Source organism: Ostrinia furnacalis, unplaced genomic scaffold (genome assembly GCF_004193835.3).
Source record: "Ostrinia furnacalis isolate ACB-3 unplaced genomic scaffold, ASM419383v2 OfSCF7556, whole genome shotgun sequence".
NCBI lineage: Eukaryota > Metazoa > Arthropoda > Insecta > Lepidoptera > Crambidae > Ostrinia > Ostrinia furnacalis.
In genome coordinates, this window is record NW_021137795.1 from 411,595 (window position 1) to 427,943 (window position 16,349).

Genomic DNA, 16,349 nt, shown 5'->3' on the forward strand with positions numbered 1-16,349 from the left:
AGAGAGTGAAATAGGGGATGAAACGCTTTAAGGGAAATAATTATTTTTAAAGTAAGCGATGTAAACCCACCATAAATTGTAGCATAAGTTGTTAAAAAATGGTTCCTGTTCGAATAAGAAATTCGCGCGTGATAAAGAAGTTTCAGCAATTGGAGGTAAGATAGCCAGTCCCTATGTGACTGAGGATCCCAGCAGGAGCTTGATCATCATTTTCCATCAGGTGAGATGCATGTCTAGAACTTCGATGTTATTTTGTTTTATTTTATTTTATTGAGGAAAACGAACAGTCAGTTGTATAATAAAAATTACAATTCATACCTTATGTAAAAAGTTAGTTATAGGTAAGAATGAGAGTGAAGCACATTTTAATATAAATCTAAACGACTTTTTCTCTCCGAGTTGTCGCTGGAAGAAACCGCTTCCTAGCAATAAGCCTAAATTGATCCATGACTTCTCTGAATATCGGTATTGGATACTCAAGGCTACATTATGCCCCTAACTGATAGAGTTAGATTAAAACTGGTGATAGGGCTAAGTAAAAGTCGTCCATGCAGGCCCGCGGCTCCATTGCATCAAAACCATGGCCGTGTTGTTTTGTAACAGTTGTGACGTATTTCTTACGTCCGAATTTTGCACACCCAACGCTATGCGGCGCACAAATTCACTTTCGTTACCAACCCTTCGATAGCTCAGTTGGTAGAGCGGTGGACTGTAGTTGTAAATATGATAATGGGTATCCATAGGTCGCTGGTTCAAATCCGGCTCGAAGGAACTTTTTGATTTGCAAACAAATGACATGCAATTTGACACTAACTACATTTAAAATGTAAAGCCATTTTATAGAGAACCCAAATTATTATTGGGGCAATCTTTTCGCTTGTGTTTTGTTTCTCAAAATTATTTCCGCTAAGTGTTCGATAATAATTCGATTAAATACAGAAAGCATTTCCGAACGTGAAATGTTTCTGAAAAACTGTGCCAGCCATGTATCCCTTTACAATCTAAATTAAGTTGTTTTTTTTAGGATTTTCAGATATCCATCATAGATGTAATTTATTTTCACCGAGTACCTAGTAATAGTCCAGTAGAATTAGCTTTTAAATCGGAAATAATTCCTACAAAAGATTTGATTATTTTAATGGCTTCATTGGTTGCCCATTAAGTAGTGTCNCAACCAATAAGTACCTATATAATGAATTAATTATGTATTGTGAAAATAAAGTAAATTCTAATAATGTTTTTTTGATTGTGCATATTTTGTGCATATCTCGCCCTTTTTTAGTGCATATTTGCATGCATATTTTGGCATTTTGATAGTGCATATAATCCGATGTCTACACATGTACGATAAAATTTATAAAAGGAAGTAAATTTTAAAATAAATTGCACTAAATTTCCTTTAAATTGCAAAAGTTAAAGTTCTACAAAAATGTACAGTTTTCGTTTCATTGAATTTTCAAAAGTGAATTTTCTTCTGGGCCACCCTGTAGTAAATAATATCTGTTATTGTCGAAATATTGCCAAATAAAAAAGGCGATCTTTTTTTCACTGATGGTTTGATGACATGATGCATGCAGTTCAGTCAGATTACGCAGCAAGTAAACTAATTTAATTTTCGCTATCCAATTACACACTCACGATAGCAACCGAAATCGCTCGAATTGATCTGCCCCCTAGACAAGTGGCATAATCTGACATTCTATTCGGACAGATTCGATTTTCGAAAAGTGTGACTAGTCTAGTCTACTAATAGACCCACTGAGCGCGTTCGAAGCACCTGTGCGGCGCTAAACTCGTCACGACATGAAACGAGACAATGGGCCAACTATCCGGCCGCCGGATATCCGGCTATCCGGCCTAGCAGCTGGCCGGATATCCGGTATCCGGTATCCGGCCAAACAACTATCCGTTTCATCTCTACTCCGTACCCTTACTCCAAGTACTCAATTAATATGATAATTCTGGTGCACCAACAGCGCTGCAATGAAATTGGATAGGTGCAACTGATCCACACGTGTTCCTGTACGAAATTCAGATTATTCAACCGTACTTATAAATTTATGTGTGAATGTTATGTGAATTTGTGGATTTGCGAATCTTTTTCAATTAACACAAGTGTGGTGGTACTTTGAAAATTTTCAGCATAACCAGTTAAAACTATGACCATATGCCCAACATCCAAACTTATTAATTTAGTTCTTTGCCAACATTGATAAGTATACCTAACAACAAATAAAAATTATCATCAATTAAACCAAAACTTAACTTCTTAATGTCATTGCATAAATTAAATAGCTTGTAGATAATTAAGAAGCAGGTACAGCACTTTAAACTGTTCATTGCAAAATCGTATCTATTATAAGAAACATAAGATGCCACAATGCTTAACTTGATGTGCCGTCTGCAGATTAAGAAGATAAATAATTAACTTAATGCCCCCACTTAAGTGAGTGGTGGTGCAATTTCGTTACGTATAAAATGTATTTGTTATGTCTCTGTTCGGCGACTTTCACATACCTTCGATAGCTCAGTTGGTAGAGCGGTGGACTGTAGTTGGTAATATGGACATCCATAGGTCGCTGGTTCAAATCCGGCTCGAAGGAAACTTTTTGAACCACCCCCGAGCGTTTTTGCAAATGTAGGGAAAAGGGACATCAAAATGGATCTATGACGGATACTAGGAGATTTTAACATGTTTTACTTGTATCTTTATATTGTTATTTATTCGTATTAATTTTGTATTTTTTTCCAAATTAAATTTACTTCAGAATAATCATAGCTTTTATACTATGGCGACTAGGTAATTGCGACCATACAATTCAATATCCTACTATTATTAAAATAGATTTAAATATCAGATTCAATATTAATTCTTAAGTAAAAGCTCGCATTCATCACAAATTACTTTCAGTGGGATCTAATATAGTTGTAAACTTCAAACATTGTTTAGGTTTTTTTGCCTCACTCGCCGTAAGTGGGGTTCATGATTACTATTCATGAATGACGTTTACTCTACAAACCACTTACGCACTTATTGCCTCACCAAGAGCAAAAGTAAGTGGTAGAAATCCTACTCACTCATGTTATCAAGTGAAAGTAACTCTGTCTATATGTTAGATTTTTACACCGTAGCCGTATTTTGATTAATTTTGACATAGAGAAACTTAGATTTGACCTTGGAGAATAAAGCTACTTTTTGTTGCAGAAATAAAACTTGAAGAGAGTGAAATAGGGGATGAAAGGCTTCAAGGGGAATAATTCTTTTTAAAGTAAGCAATGTAAACCCACCATAAATATTACTAGCATAAGTTGTTAAAAAATGGTTTTTGTTCGAATAAGAAATTCGCGCGTGATAAAGACGTTTCAGCAATTGGAGGTAAGATAGCCAGTCCCTATGTGACTGAGAATCCCAGCAGGAGCTTGATCATCATTTTCCATCATGTGAGATGCATGTCTAGAGCTTCGATGTTATTTTGTTTTATTTTATTTTATTGAGGAAAACGAACAGTCAGTTGTATAATAAAAATTACAATTCATACCTTATGTAAAAAGTTAGTTATAGGTAAGAATGAGAGTGAAGTATGTACTTCACTCTATTAAAATGTTTTAATATAAATCTAAACCACTTTTTCTCTCGGAGTAGGAGAAGAATAAGACCGCCGAAATTGATCCATGACTTATCTGAATATCGGTATTGGATACTCAAGGCAACATTATGCCCCTAACTGATAGAGTTAGATTAAAACTGGTGATAGGGCTAAGTAAAAGTCGTCCATGCAAGCCCGCGGCTCCGTTGCATCAAAACCATGGCCGTGTTGTTTTGTAACACTTGTGACGTATTTCTTACGTCAGAATTTTGCACACCCAACGCTATGCGGCGCACAAATTCACTTTCGTTACCAACCCTTCGATAGCTCAGTTGGTAGAGCGGTGGACTGTAGTTGTAAATATGATAATGGGTATCCATAGGTCGCTGGTTCAAATCCGGCTCGAAGGAACTTTTTGATTTGCAAACAAATGACATGCAATTTGACACTTACCACATTTAAAATGTACAAGCCATTTTATAGAGAACCCAAATTATTATTGGGGCAATCTTTTCGCTTGTGTTTTGTTTCTCAAAATTATTTCCGCTAAGTGTTCGATAATAATTCGATTAAATACAGAAAGCATTTCCGAACGTGAAATGTTTCTGAAAAACTGTGCCAGCCATGTATCCCTTTACAATCTAAATTAAGTTGGTTTTTTTAGGATTTTCAGATATCCATCATAGATGTAATTTATTTTCACCGAGTACCTAGTAAAGACGTTTTCTTTCAGCTATACAGGGTGGAATTTTGTAATGGTACCTGGAGGGAAATACTGTAGATAGAAAATTTTACTCAAAGAAAACATTATTTTATTTTTGATAAAACATAGAACTTGCATTCAAAGATTTCCAAAAATTTGCTTGCCACACCCGGGAATTAAACCAACTAAAATCTGCTAAAAATTACATCCTGTATTTTTATTGCATCGATTGTTAGGGTGAAATTTCTCTAACAAACTTGATTTAAAATCAAATGAAAGGAAAATCATGAAATCTTAAATTCTTTTCATTATCTATAGAAAAATATATGGTAAGGAGGTGAATTTTCGAAAAAAAATCGGAAATATTTGAATGCAGTTCTCTTTCTTTTCAAAAATAAAGGAATGTTTTCTTTGAAATTTTATATCTACAGTATTAAGAGTACTTTCTCTTCAGGTGGCATTACAAAATTCCACCCTGTATAGCTATAAGGTACAATTTATAAGTACCGAGCGCTAAATGGGATTTTTAAATATAGAAATGGCCGCATGCGCCCCGACGCAGGCGTAGGATATTTCTATTGTTGCTACCTGCGGTGCATTAGTATGCAATTCGTCTTTCTTGTATTGTATGCACTATCCCAACTTTTGTTAAATATTCTTTTATCTACTATTTGAAGGGTAAAGCGTACCTACGAGTTTGATACACAAATATTTACATTGTATCCTTGCGTACCGACCGTAAAGTTTTAAATTTAAATGGAATAAAATTTTTATCGTGACGCCCCGATTATTTTGTAGTAATGCATACTACGAGTTAAGACGCAAAAGACAACATTTTATTTTAAAACTCTAACAACACACCCTAAAATAGTTTAAAAATGCACACAGTCTTGTGACTGAAGTGTTGCCCAATAATTGTTGCAAAAAATTTTCCTTCGAGCCGGATTTGAACCAGCGACCTATGGATGTCCATTTAGCTTGCCATCTACAGTCCACCGCTCTACCAACTGAGCTATCGAAGGTATATGAGGGGCGGGCGAAAACAAGTGCTGCATTGCATTGGTAATGCAAAATCACTAATGTGCGCGTCACTAATGCTAATGCAATGTTACGTCTATGGTTACGTTGCAGCGTTGTTCTGATTTAATTCGACATAGTTATAACTGGTTTATATAGATGATACCATCAACACTGCAATTTGAGACCGACTCTTAATATTACTCCCGGTACAAAATATCGTACTATCTTATTGTGTTACATATTTTATAATTTACTCGTGCTTTATAATTTAACACACCAAAATCAAGCTTGAGATCATTGAATACAACGTGTTATTGCATTTTAATTTAAGTAATTACAAATTAAACAAACAAACGTAGTAAATAATTGTTTGTATATTACACAAAACAAAAAATATGGAGAAAGTAGGGTGGTCACACATTTAGAAGTTACATGGATACCTACTTCAAGCTGTCCACTTGTTGAATAAACAAAAAGTTAAGCACCAAAAGATTCCTTCGAGCCGGATTTGAACCAGCGACCTATGGATGACCATTATACCAACTACAGTCCACCGCTCTACCAACTGAGCTATCGAAGGCATACGTATGGCGGCCATAAGACTTCGCACATTCGACTCTCGCTAAGAGCAAGTGAAAGGCTTGCTCTTGCTCTAGTTTCAAGTCACATATCAAAGTTATGCAATACCTTTGCTGTAATGTTGCAATTTTGAGCCTTTTTACTTGACTTATAAGGTCAAGTTTGATAATTTGCATTCAAAAGTAATTATCATTTCAACTTCTTAATTGCGTGATTAAGATCATGTCATTTATAAACTACTAGCTTTCCGCACGCGTAGAATTTTGTCTGCCACAGAAAAACTTTATCGCGCGCGTCCCTGTTTAAAAAACCGGGATAAAAACTAGGTATCCTATGTCCCTTCCCGGGACTCAAACTATCTCTATGCCAAATTTCATCAAAATCGGTTCAGTGGTTTAGGCGTGAAAGCAAGACAGACAGAGTTACTTTCGCATTTATAATATTAGTAAGATGGTACAGTTCCTACCTTTGTTTACGTTGGGGTTGGAGGAAAAATATTGGTAACTCATATTTTGTATAGGTAGTTTCCCTTACTACTTATTACTAAGTACATTGACTTCAATATTTACATTTCACATATCAGTGCGCGTACCATCTGACAGACGTTACAAAGTTTGCTTGCCTGATATGCACCATTCATAGATCTTTATAAAAAGTCTAATAGCAAGTACTAATCAAGTTATAGTTTATATTTTGTACTCATAGTTACGACCAAGTCAAAACACAAAATACAACTAAAACAAGACGCACCGATAAGCGAAAAGATAGCAAAGGTGAAACTTTTATCTACATCTTATCGCATTAAGCGACCTCATCCCACATTCACCAACTATTTCAATGCAAACGTTTAAACAAACCCGTGCCGTTTCCTTTGCATACATTTGTATAGTCCGGAAGCCGTCTGACGTGTCGTCTACTGCTTAGACAATCGTATACCACACAACTGTGGCAACAATGACCATCGATTTCCATTGACAATACATTGCCGAGTTTGCCCTTTTACTTATTCACTCATCTTGAACAAAACCAGTGATGTAAAACTGGAAAGAGATAAAGCAGTGTTTACACAGGAATGGAAATGACCGTGCGCCGGTAATTTGAATAGAAAATGTCTCGGGCAGCGGTATCGCTTCCGTTGCGGCCACCCTTGTGGAACAGCCCTTACAACAATTTCTCGAACTATTTTGCTGGGGCTGAGACATAGCACGTAAAAATAATTATTTAAAAATACACGAGCTTCCTTGAAATACAAATACTCCATAGAGTTCATAAAAATCGATGGAAGACAATAATAACGACCTTTAGTTAATTGATGTACTTTTTTGACCAGGCAAATTGTATTATAACCCTTAAGTTATAAGTTACGCTCAAAGACTAAAACAGCTTATTGTGTGTCATAACTTCATAAGTACACTTGGAAAATACCAACAGTGTGACGTCACTGTACGTACTCATTTCTGAAATCAATCGACTCAAAGATTACCATTTGATTTCGAAAGTAATTAGTCACGCGCTTGTATTCCAAACCGTATTCAATATTTCATGACAACTAAGACCCGTAATCATAAATGTGTAGAGTCCGATTACCTACTTTTATTTTATTTTATTTGTTTAACAATGTTTCACATGTGCACGAAGATATTATTATCATTCTTTTTTTTAGTTAAGTACCTAATGATTATACATATCAATCATGTATCATTAGGTATATAACTAAACAACCAGTAGGTACACCATGTTGAGAACTTATCCTACTTAATATTGTGTGATTAGGACAACTTTTATTATTACTTCGTTTCCCGAATTTGAATAAGACATTACAAACACCTGCGCGTTTCACTCGGGTATATTTTGCATACCCCAGTCGTGGCTTGATGATGTTTTAAACAGACTCTTTATTAACATAAGACTATGCTGTCGTCTAACAAAATTATTCCTTAGCGTTTTTGTGTAACACAGTAATTTAGCTACTAAACGGGAATCGGCAATATAGTTTCCATCTCGTCTTGTTTTGAGTCTTCAAAGTATAAAAAGTAGGTATCGCTTCGAATATATACAGCCTGGCAACTAACTTCATCATCATCATCATTTCAGCCACAGTCTACTGCTGAACATAGGCCTCCCCCAATGGTATCTAACTTATATTAGGACAATTCACATTAATCACGACTAAATAACTAGGTAGGTGTAATTTAGACAGTATTTCAAACAAACGTAACTAAATGGGTGTTACTCCTAGTTTCTCCGTATTCTACTCTGAAAAGTACCTACAAGAATTTTTCACATTTCAACGTAATTCAGATTACGTTGAATTGCAATATCTGTTACTACTAAACCTTTGGCTGTTGTTGCAGGAATTTAACCCAACAGTTACCAGGAACAGTCATGTCACGATTCACGAAAATCACTTAACCCTTTCGGCGACATTTCAAATACCACGCGGATGCCATTCCGTGAAATATTAACGCGGAATTGACAGCAATCATATGAAAGGGCACGCCTCATAGATCAAACGCGGCTTGTCAAATAATTCAGGGCCGCCCAACACTTAGCATAAGGTCAAACTGACATTTCGTACAACATTTACGCCGCCGATTCATAATGCCCTAAGGTAAGCGTCACGCAACAGAAGATTTAGGGGTGCTACGTGATGTCGATAGTTCTTCTTCTTCTCCTAAAGTCGAGTTGAATTCCATTTAAAAAGATACTTCTGTGTAAAAAATAAATAAATTTTGAAATATTTTTTACTTATTTGACTAACTCTACGTCGAATAAAACTGGCTAATATAAACACGACATGTATCTAAACGTAAAATAATCATTCTTTAGGTACTATTAAAGAAAGGAAACTTTAAATAATAAAGGTCAAGGAAATTAATTACTCCAAGGCTATTCTTAACTTTTTAATCGACTTCACGGCTTTCATTTACGTGAAAACTTAAAATATCATAAACCAGCTTTTCACGATAAATCCGACCGTGAAAACGTGAAATAATCATAATCTTAAAAAAATAACAGCAAAGAATTCCTAATAATAAATGAAAATGGCTGCCAATAACAATAATCGTATCGACATGGCACACACCCCTACCTCCCACCTTTTAACATAAACAGAAGGGTAGAGGTACTTGAGACGGAATTGCCCTGTCAAAGCCTCCACTAAAATATTAATGGCAAAGTTGGAAAGAATGCCTGATTTAATTATTACAGTAATTTCAAACTGCCCCTCGACATGAAACGGATTTTTGTTAGCGTGGCGGTGTTAAGGGCGCTTAATTAATTGCTTTGTTGGATAGTGGTTTACTAAAATATGACTTGACAATAGTGCTTGTTTGGCTATGTCAGGTAGGTATTTGGTTTATGCTTTGAACCTAATTAAATTTTAAAGCCTAGATTCAGCATTGAATGGGAATAATAGCATAGTACCCTACCTTTTGAATTGAATTATTAACTTTGCTCGATCTAACTATCAAACATATTTTGAATTCATGTATCAGGCACATTTAAATACACCAATTTTATATTGCTCCAAACTACGTGTGATTTTCATAAATAGTAGGTAGGCAGTTTTTATCAGAACTTCACTAATTACATAATTTATAATCTGTTTTAATATTGTTTTCTGTCCAGTCACGGGCCAAGTAAAGAGAACAAAGCCTTTCAAATCGTATCAATCAAAAATACTTCGCTAATTTACGACGGTGTAATTAAGTCAATCTCCCATTAATTCGACGCCCGTCCTCCTTTCTTAGCGGCTCTCGTTCGGAAACCAGGGCCGGAGTTAGCTGGCAAGTCACTGTGTAATTCAAATATAACTTCAAAAAATATCAAAAATATCAAACTTCAAATAATCAGGATAATTACTTGAACTTGCGGTTTGATTCGGAAGTTTCCGAATTTAAAGTTAAATCAAATTCAAATTCAAAATTATTTATTGTGAAAGTTCTTGATTTTTATATTAATAGCCCTTTGCAGGAAACTTATAGGTATGTTTACAGCCCAAATGCATTGCCCTTCAACCATTTCAGGACAAAAATGAGATAAGTAACAACTTTATAGAAAGAGTAGAATTAAAGTAAACCTATTTAACTATTAGTAGAAAAAAAGAAACAATAACTAGTACCCGATTGGTGAATCGTTCGTTTCGGCCAAATGACGTCCTTTTCTGAAGAGAGAACTTTTCTGCCCCAACGAATTTGATTAATACTATCAAGTTAATTATTAAAATAATTTACTATGTTTTCCAATAATCATTATAAATCACATATACATAGATTTGAGTCAGTTTCATTAAGATCCGATCCGGTTTAGAAAATAACCAAATCCACCTCTGCGCGCCAGTGTATAAAACGCGCGAAAACCTAATACCATTTCACGGCGGAGTAGTCCTTTCTACTGGAGTTAGCTTCTGTTTAAACTCGGCTTAACTTAATCGATCGCGAAGGCCCTTAATTATGGCTTTATCCCGGCAGCAATGAGGATCGAAGCGAGGCTTAAATCAGCTTGAATTAGTGGCGTGTAAACTTCGTTCGCGAATTTACATTATAACGGGCAAATTGTTTGGAAGGCTTTTTTGGCGGTCAATTAATAAAGTCAGTCAGGAACGTCGTTTGGAATAAAATTGCTTAAATTATGTTCTGATTTGGTGCCAAGGTCTTGTTGAGTTCTTAAAATGTATCATTATTGTAAACTAAAAGTCAGTGTTAAAAGATTGCCGAAGATTTTTTTGGTGGTCCTCAGCACTAAGCTCGGCAATGTCATATTATTGTGACTTTTTCTTAAAGGTACTTACCTACACGAATACGTTAAGCATAATTTACCTATCCGCAAGTATCTGTCAACTCGTAGTTATTGTCGATAAGAGTAGGCGCACACCGTTGATTTTTAGTTGGCCGATAGTTGTGCCCGATTTCAAATTGTATGAAGAATCGGAGAAATCAAAATCGGTGTAGTGTGCGCACTCCCATACATGCCCATACTGATCAACAGCCCGACTAAACTATCGGCCGACGAAAAATCAACGGTGTGCGCCTACTCTTAAATACTTACCAAAAAGTTAGAATACGATATTACTTCAAACTGAAGCAGACAGTAATGCTAATCATCTCTGCCGTAGTTAAGATAACAGCACGTTAACGTAACCCGGCGTTTGTCTGCGCGCATTAGGCTCACCGCTAACCTGAGGCGTCGGCGACGTATTAATATTCATAATCGCACCTCACGTTAACGGGGGATGTTAATTCAATTTGACAAATTCCACCTGAGATATTGCTGGCTGAATATATTTGGATAAGCTTAGTTGCTAGAGCACCACTTGAAATAAAACTATTTAAAGAGAAATAGAGAAATAGAACTAGGAAAAAGTCGTAGGTAGAGCGGCTTAGATTTTTAAGCGGCTTTTGGCAAAGTTTCGATACGCTTCAAAATATGCCCTCGCATCGGCATCGTCTTGAACTGCTCGTGCTAGCCATACCAGCTTATACGTAGGTACCGAAAAAAATATTTATAAATACAAAAGCTTATATTAAAACACAAAATGTGTCTTATAGTCTGACTTACAAATAGACCCCTGAAAATAATGAAATAATGTTGCAAATACATTATTTCTGAATTAGAAGACCAGAAATTATATCTCTCAAGAGACTCGATGTTCAATGGAGGTTTTGAAAGCGACATAAAAAAGCAGAAGTTATTCTGGTTTAGCTGATATCATAATGAATTATTTTAACTGGAATTTGTCTCCAAATCTTGTTATGCTCTTGAATCTTAAACATTCAATACCATGAACTTTCTGCAGGAGATTATTAAATTACACACACAATCATATTAAATTTCACCTACGTCTAATTTATTTGAAGTTATATTTTATCTTTATAAAAAAAACCTTGTTAAAATATAATCCTAGGGGACTACTCATAAACTTGAGAATCCTTTACAAACAAAGCCTTCAGTGTAAATCTGAAATAGCGGTGTGACTTGCGTCTCACCGCGGCCACAAAGCGTAATTACCTTGAAACAACGCGCGCATTATTTTTATCCGTTTTGTGCTCAATCATAATTACCTGCTCCCCAGGTATTATTGCGGAAAATCATCAACCTTTTACCCTGGGTATTAGGGTGGTCCTTNCAAAAAAAGCTAATTTCATATTTAGAGGTATATAATCGAATGAGAAAGTGCCCCGGGGAGAATTCAAAAGTCGAAAAATAAGGACCACCCTACTGGGTATGACTCTTCGGAAATATTTGCTCTTGGGACGAAGGATAATGAAGAAATGGGAGGTGATTTTTGTGTAAGAAACAAAAATAACCTCAACATCACATTTACGAGTACCTACTTCGCGTTTTGTAACTGGTAGTAATTTCTACCGGTCTAATAAAATGTAAGTACATACTTGATCTATAAAATGGCATGTAAGTTGATAAAAATGTCTCCAAACATGAAATAAATTAACATACAAGCACCCCTTGTAATCAAAGCCGTACCAATAAAGCCATATTAAGTACGTGTACCGACGAAAAACACAAAAATCACATCACTAACTGTTCCTTTCACAAATAAAACAGGATACAATAAAGCCGTTGAAGTCAAACAACAGCTCAATAAAGCGTTCGCAATTACCTGAGTCTCTCATATTTATCTTTTTCCGCGATAAATGCTTTGTGGGGCGAACAATGCTGCGGGCGGAGGGAAGCTTTATAATTTTTAATTAATACCGACCAAATATCAAAGTCATTGGCCGCCTGCCTACTAGTGGGGAATGCTATTTTATCATAAAACTTTTTTCATAAAGCGTTCCATGTTCACTGCTTTTCCAAGCTTATCACGATTAATTTTATCGAGTATTGCTCTATGAAAGTCGGAAAATATTTTTAAACTAAAATATTTATAGAATGGAAATGTTTGGGTGTTTGTGGAAAAGGTTAATTAATTTATTTATATCGGTGTTTTTTAACTGAATAGTATTTAATTAATAGAATGACATGTATAATAAAGAGGCATGTGAAACCTGTTTCAATCTGGGTAATTAATTTGTAAAATAGAAACGTCCGACTCTNCTGACTCTCGACTGTTCAGTTTATTATTCGGATTATTAAATAATTCCTAACCTCAAAATATTTACTTACAAAACAAACCCTAAACTTGATTGCAAAATTAAAAACAAAAGTATACCGCTTATTGATTAATTAACCCGTCACATTCTCAACAATTTGTGTCACAAGTGTTCACAGTCATTGACCCGCCCGTACCCTTTACTTTCAAATGAAGCTATTCTATCGGAAACGCGTGTCAACCGTCTACGTGAAGTGAGAATCAGCCATTAGGAAAACCGAAGGAAAACAACCGCTTTTCGGATTTGCCGCTTGGCGTCTTCCCTTAATTGTGTTACATTTTTCAAATGGGTGCACATTTCACTTCGGATATTGCTAACGATGTGTTGTTTGAGGATTTTATTTAATTACTGGATACGCTTTGACGCATTAAGTATAGCTTTACTCATACACTGACAAAAGTAGAAAGCTTCGCTATTTTTGCCCATTTAACAATAAACTAAAATGATATAAGTTGTCTTGTTTATTTGGTTAATTTCGAGGATTTTCTCTTCCCCCTTCCCTTACCTTTTCATCATATCATCAACATCATTTTAACCACAGGACGTTCACTGCTGAAAATAGGTCTCTCCCAATGATTTCCAGTATTATCAGTTTATTTTAGGGAAGCAATCAGATTATTTTTGTTGCAGAATGGCACCTATGCAACCACTTATGATGCATCAAGTTTAACTTAAAATGTACTGTCATCTGACATACTATCTGAAACGTTTTTTTTTGTCGTACTATAATGAAAAAATCTTTAACACAAATCGTTAAAACACCTCTGATTTCCCATACCATTAAAATTCAGCGCTGAAATCATCGTATCGTAATGCGTATTATCACGCGCTTATTGGACCCTGCCCATTTGGCCGAAGGGGAATCGCCCAGACAATGTTTGATAAAATTTTATCACTCGAACAATGGCGGAATTAGCGTTATTAGCGGTCGCTCATGTAGATTGCCGGATTCGAGGTAATTGATTTAATAGTCTTCTTTGTTGAGGACAAATTGGGACCACTTGGGAGCGCCATTCCAGCTTGATCCGAATTTAACCCTTATCTAAAGCGTAAAATATAATTTTAAATCTGTTTGAATCGTAGACCCAAAAGTCTTCGCGTAAATGTTTAGTAAGGTTTACATCTTATTTCAAATGTTCAGTAATAAAACTCAATAGTATTTTTTTTATTGAAAATTTTATGAAAATCTGAAGCTTTGTTAATATAATAGGTATATTGTTAATGTACCTTTTTCAATATTTATTGCACAATATCCAAATGCCAGTCTGTAGCTTTAAGGAAACGTCTTGAAGCTTTTCTACCTTTTAAATTTCATGTAGGATTAATTTATACAGGTTTTAACGCGATACGCGGATAGGTAACATTGAAATATTAGTACTTGTATTTGCCTGACGTTTCGACCGAGTAGGATATAATATGTAGTAGTTTCATGTAGGATATACTGAAAAATATAACCAAAGCATAAAAATTTGGTCTCACAAACCCAAAGGCAAGTTTTAAATGACCTTTTTGGTATATTTTTAAATCTAGTGGTAAAACAACGTTGCGACAAAGAGGTCGGGAACAGAATGAAAACTATAATTTCCGGTCAGTTGGTTGCATTTCAGTGTTGCAAGTCAGAACGATAATTACACGCCATAATTGGCCTCTCCAATGACGTGCTACGAAAAATTAAAACGAAACGCTCCGTTTAAAAAATATTTTGAGCTTGAAATGAATACTTACGATTAAAGTTTAACCAATACCCTTTGTAACGATAGCTGACATTCTAAAAAGGTGTTTTAGTGCAGCCCCTGTTTAAAGTGAAATTTATAAATGATACACTACAATTTGGGCTTGATTTACTTTCATAAGTAAATAATGCTTTCTGTTGCAACAATTTTGTATACTAAAATCTGAAAATGTGGTGCTCAAAAAGGTTTTCTATAATCTTTACTTTTCACTGTAATAAGAAAATGCTGAAACCGGCTCTATTTTAAAGCTAATAAAAAGCAATTGTAAACCAAAATCATTGTTAGCGAGCGACAAGATCACACTGTTATCAAAGTAAAGGAGTGGAGTACTCGGTCGGGTTTATCTTCCCTTTAATTGTCCGCGGGGGTGCTATCTCGCGGCTTGCTGCGTCTATTGCCGCTGTAAAATGTTACGGCCGCTGAGTTCGGGATTGTCGCCCGTGTGTAATACGCCTTATCGGGGCTAGCGTCTTTTGTTTTGGCGCGGAAACTTTTTGTCTGTGACGTTGTACGCGTTAATTTTAGTATTTTTAATTGTTATTTACGAAATTATTATCTTATTTCATTAAAAATATTTTCAAGTACTTATGTTTATTTTGAGCGAATAAGTACTCATAAAACATTTTATGAGACTGTATCAAAAGTTAACGTAGAATTCTGATTGTAGCTACATATAGATACTATTATCTTAATTTTAACAATAATAATATTTAAAACATCAAACATTTAACACTTACCCCCTTATTAATAAAAAGTTACGCCTAGGATGAACCCTGGATAAAAATGACATCTCCATACTAAATGACAATTTAAGCCAGAGTTCAACTAGGGTGTAATTTTTATTATAAGGTAGGTATGTATAACATTACGTATTTTAGAAGTTCAAGCTTAATAGGTAAATTGCACCTTGTCACCCAATATTTAAATGTTAAGTGCTATTCAAACTAAATATTCTTGTTTTTTATAAAGTCAGTTACTAAACTAATATCCAAGGGAGGGGAAAAAAGGGAAACTAACAAGATGTTTCATAACAACAAACTCAATTTCAGGATATTTCACACATTTTTTCAGGATTTTCCGCAGTATCATAAACACGTAGCGTGCTGTTTTGAATAATTTAGTTTACACCCACTTCCTGTGCTCCGCTACACTATGATGTGTGACGTGTAGGCGGAACGTGGTATAGCAAAGAAGCCTACAGAATAACCAAATCACTGCGCATTTTTTATATGCACCCTGATAACTACGCATATTTTGGGCCTGGAGCTACTGAATTACGCAAAGTTAGTAAGTAAACATTTAGGTTTTTTGTTTACATTTTATATATTTGGATGTTCGATATTCGACTATGAAGTTGACTAGATGCCCCTAGTTTGTGAGAGTACCTAGCTGTTTATGTTTAAAGAAAAATGCTAATTTATCTACATTATTAACTATATCAATTTAAAACAATTTAATTTCGCTAACATAAAATGCTTCTACAGATTATAAGAAACTTAGAAGTGATTGCAACTTAATCGAAATCAAACGTCACATTGTCTACAGACGTTAATATGCTTGTCATTTTAAGGGCCTGAAAAAAAGAAATTCTCTATGCGAACGGGAGCGCGATCGA

The 16,349-nt window shown here is 35.2% G+C and overlaps 5 non-coding genes across 5 annotated transcripts; 3 read left to right on the forward strand and 2 right to left on the reverse strand.

Annotated features, from left to right (window-relative positions):
- The first annotated feature begins 678 nt into the window (after nt 1-678).
- TRNAY-GUA (transfer RNA tyrosine (anticodon GUA)) lies at nt 679-771 on the forward strand. Its single transcript has 2 exons — nt 679-715; nt 736-771. It is a non-coding gene; the product is annotated as a tRNA-Tyr (tRNA).
- Nucleotides 772-2,516: 1,745 nt separating this feature from the next.
- TRNAY-GUA (transfer RNA tyrosine (anticodon GUA)) lies at nt 2,517-2,603 on the forward strand. The gene is given in 2 exon segments: nt 2,517-2,553; nt 2,568-2,603. It is a non-coding gene; the product is annotated as a tRNA-Tyr (tRNA).
- A 1,301-nt stretch (nt 2,604-3,904) lies between these two features.
- TRNAY-GUA (transfer RNA tyrosine (anticodon GUA)) lies at nt 3,905-3,997 on the forward strand. Its single transcript has 2 exons — nt 3,905-3,941; nt 3,962-3,997. It is a non-coding gene; the product is annotated as a tRNA-Tyr (tRNA).
- A 1,224-nt stretch (nt 3,998-5,221) lies between these two features.
- On the reverse strand, nt 5,222-5,312 carry TRNAY-GUA (transfer RNA tyrosine (anticodon GUA)). The gene is given in 2 exon segments: nt 5,222-5,257; nt 5,276-5,312. It is a non-coding gene; the product is annotated as a tRNA-Tyr (tRNA).
- A 491-nt stretch (nt 5,313-5,803) lies between these two features.
- On the reverse strand, nt 5,804-5,890 carry TRNAY-GUA (transfer RNA tyrosine (anticodon GUA)). Its single transcript is given in 2 exon segments — nt 5,804-5,839; nt 5,854-5,890. It is a non-coding gene; the product is annotated as a tRNA-Tyr (tRNA).
- Nucleotides 5,891-16,349: the final 10,459 nt, after the last annotated feature.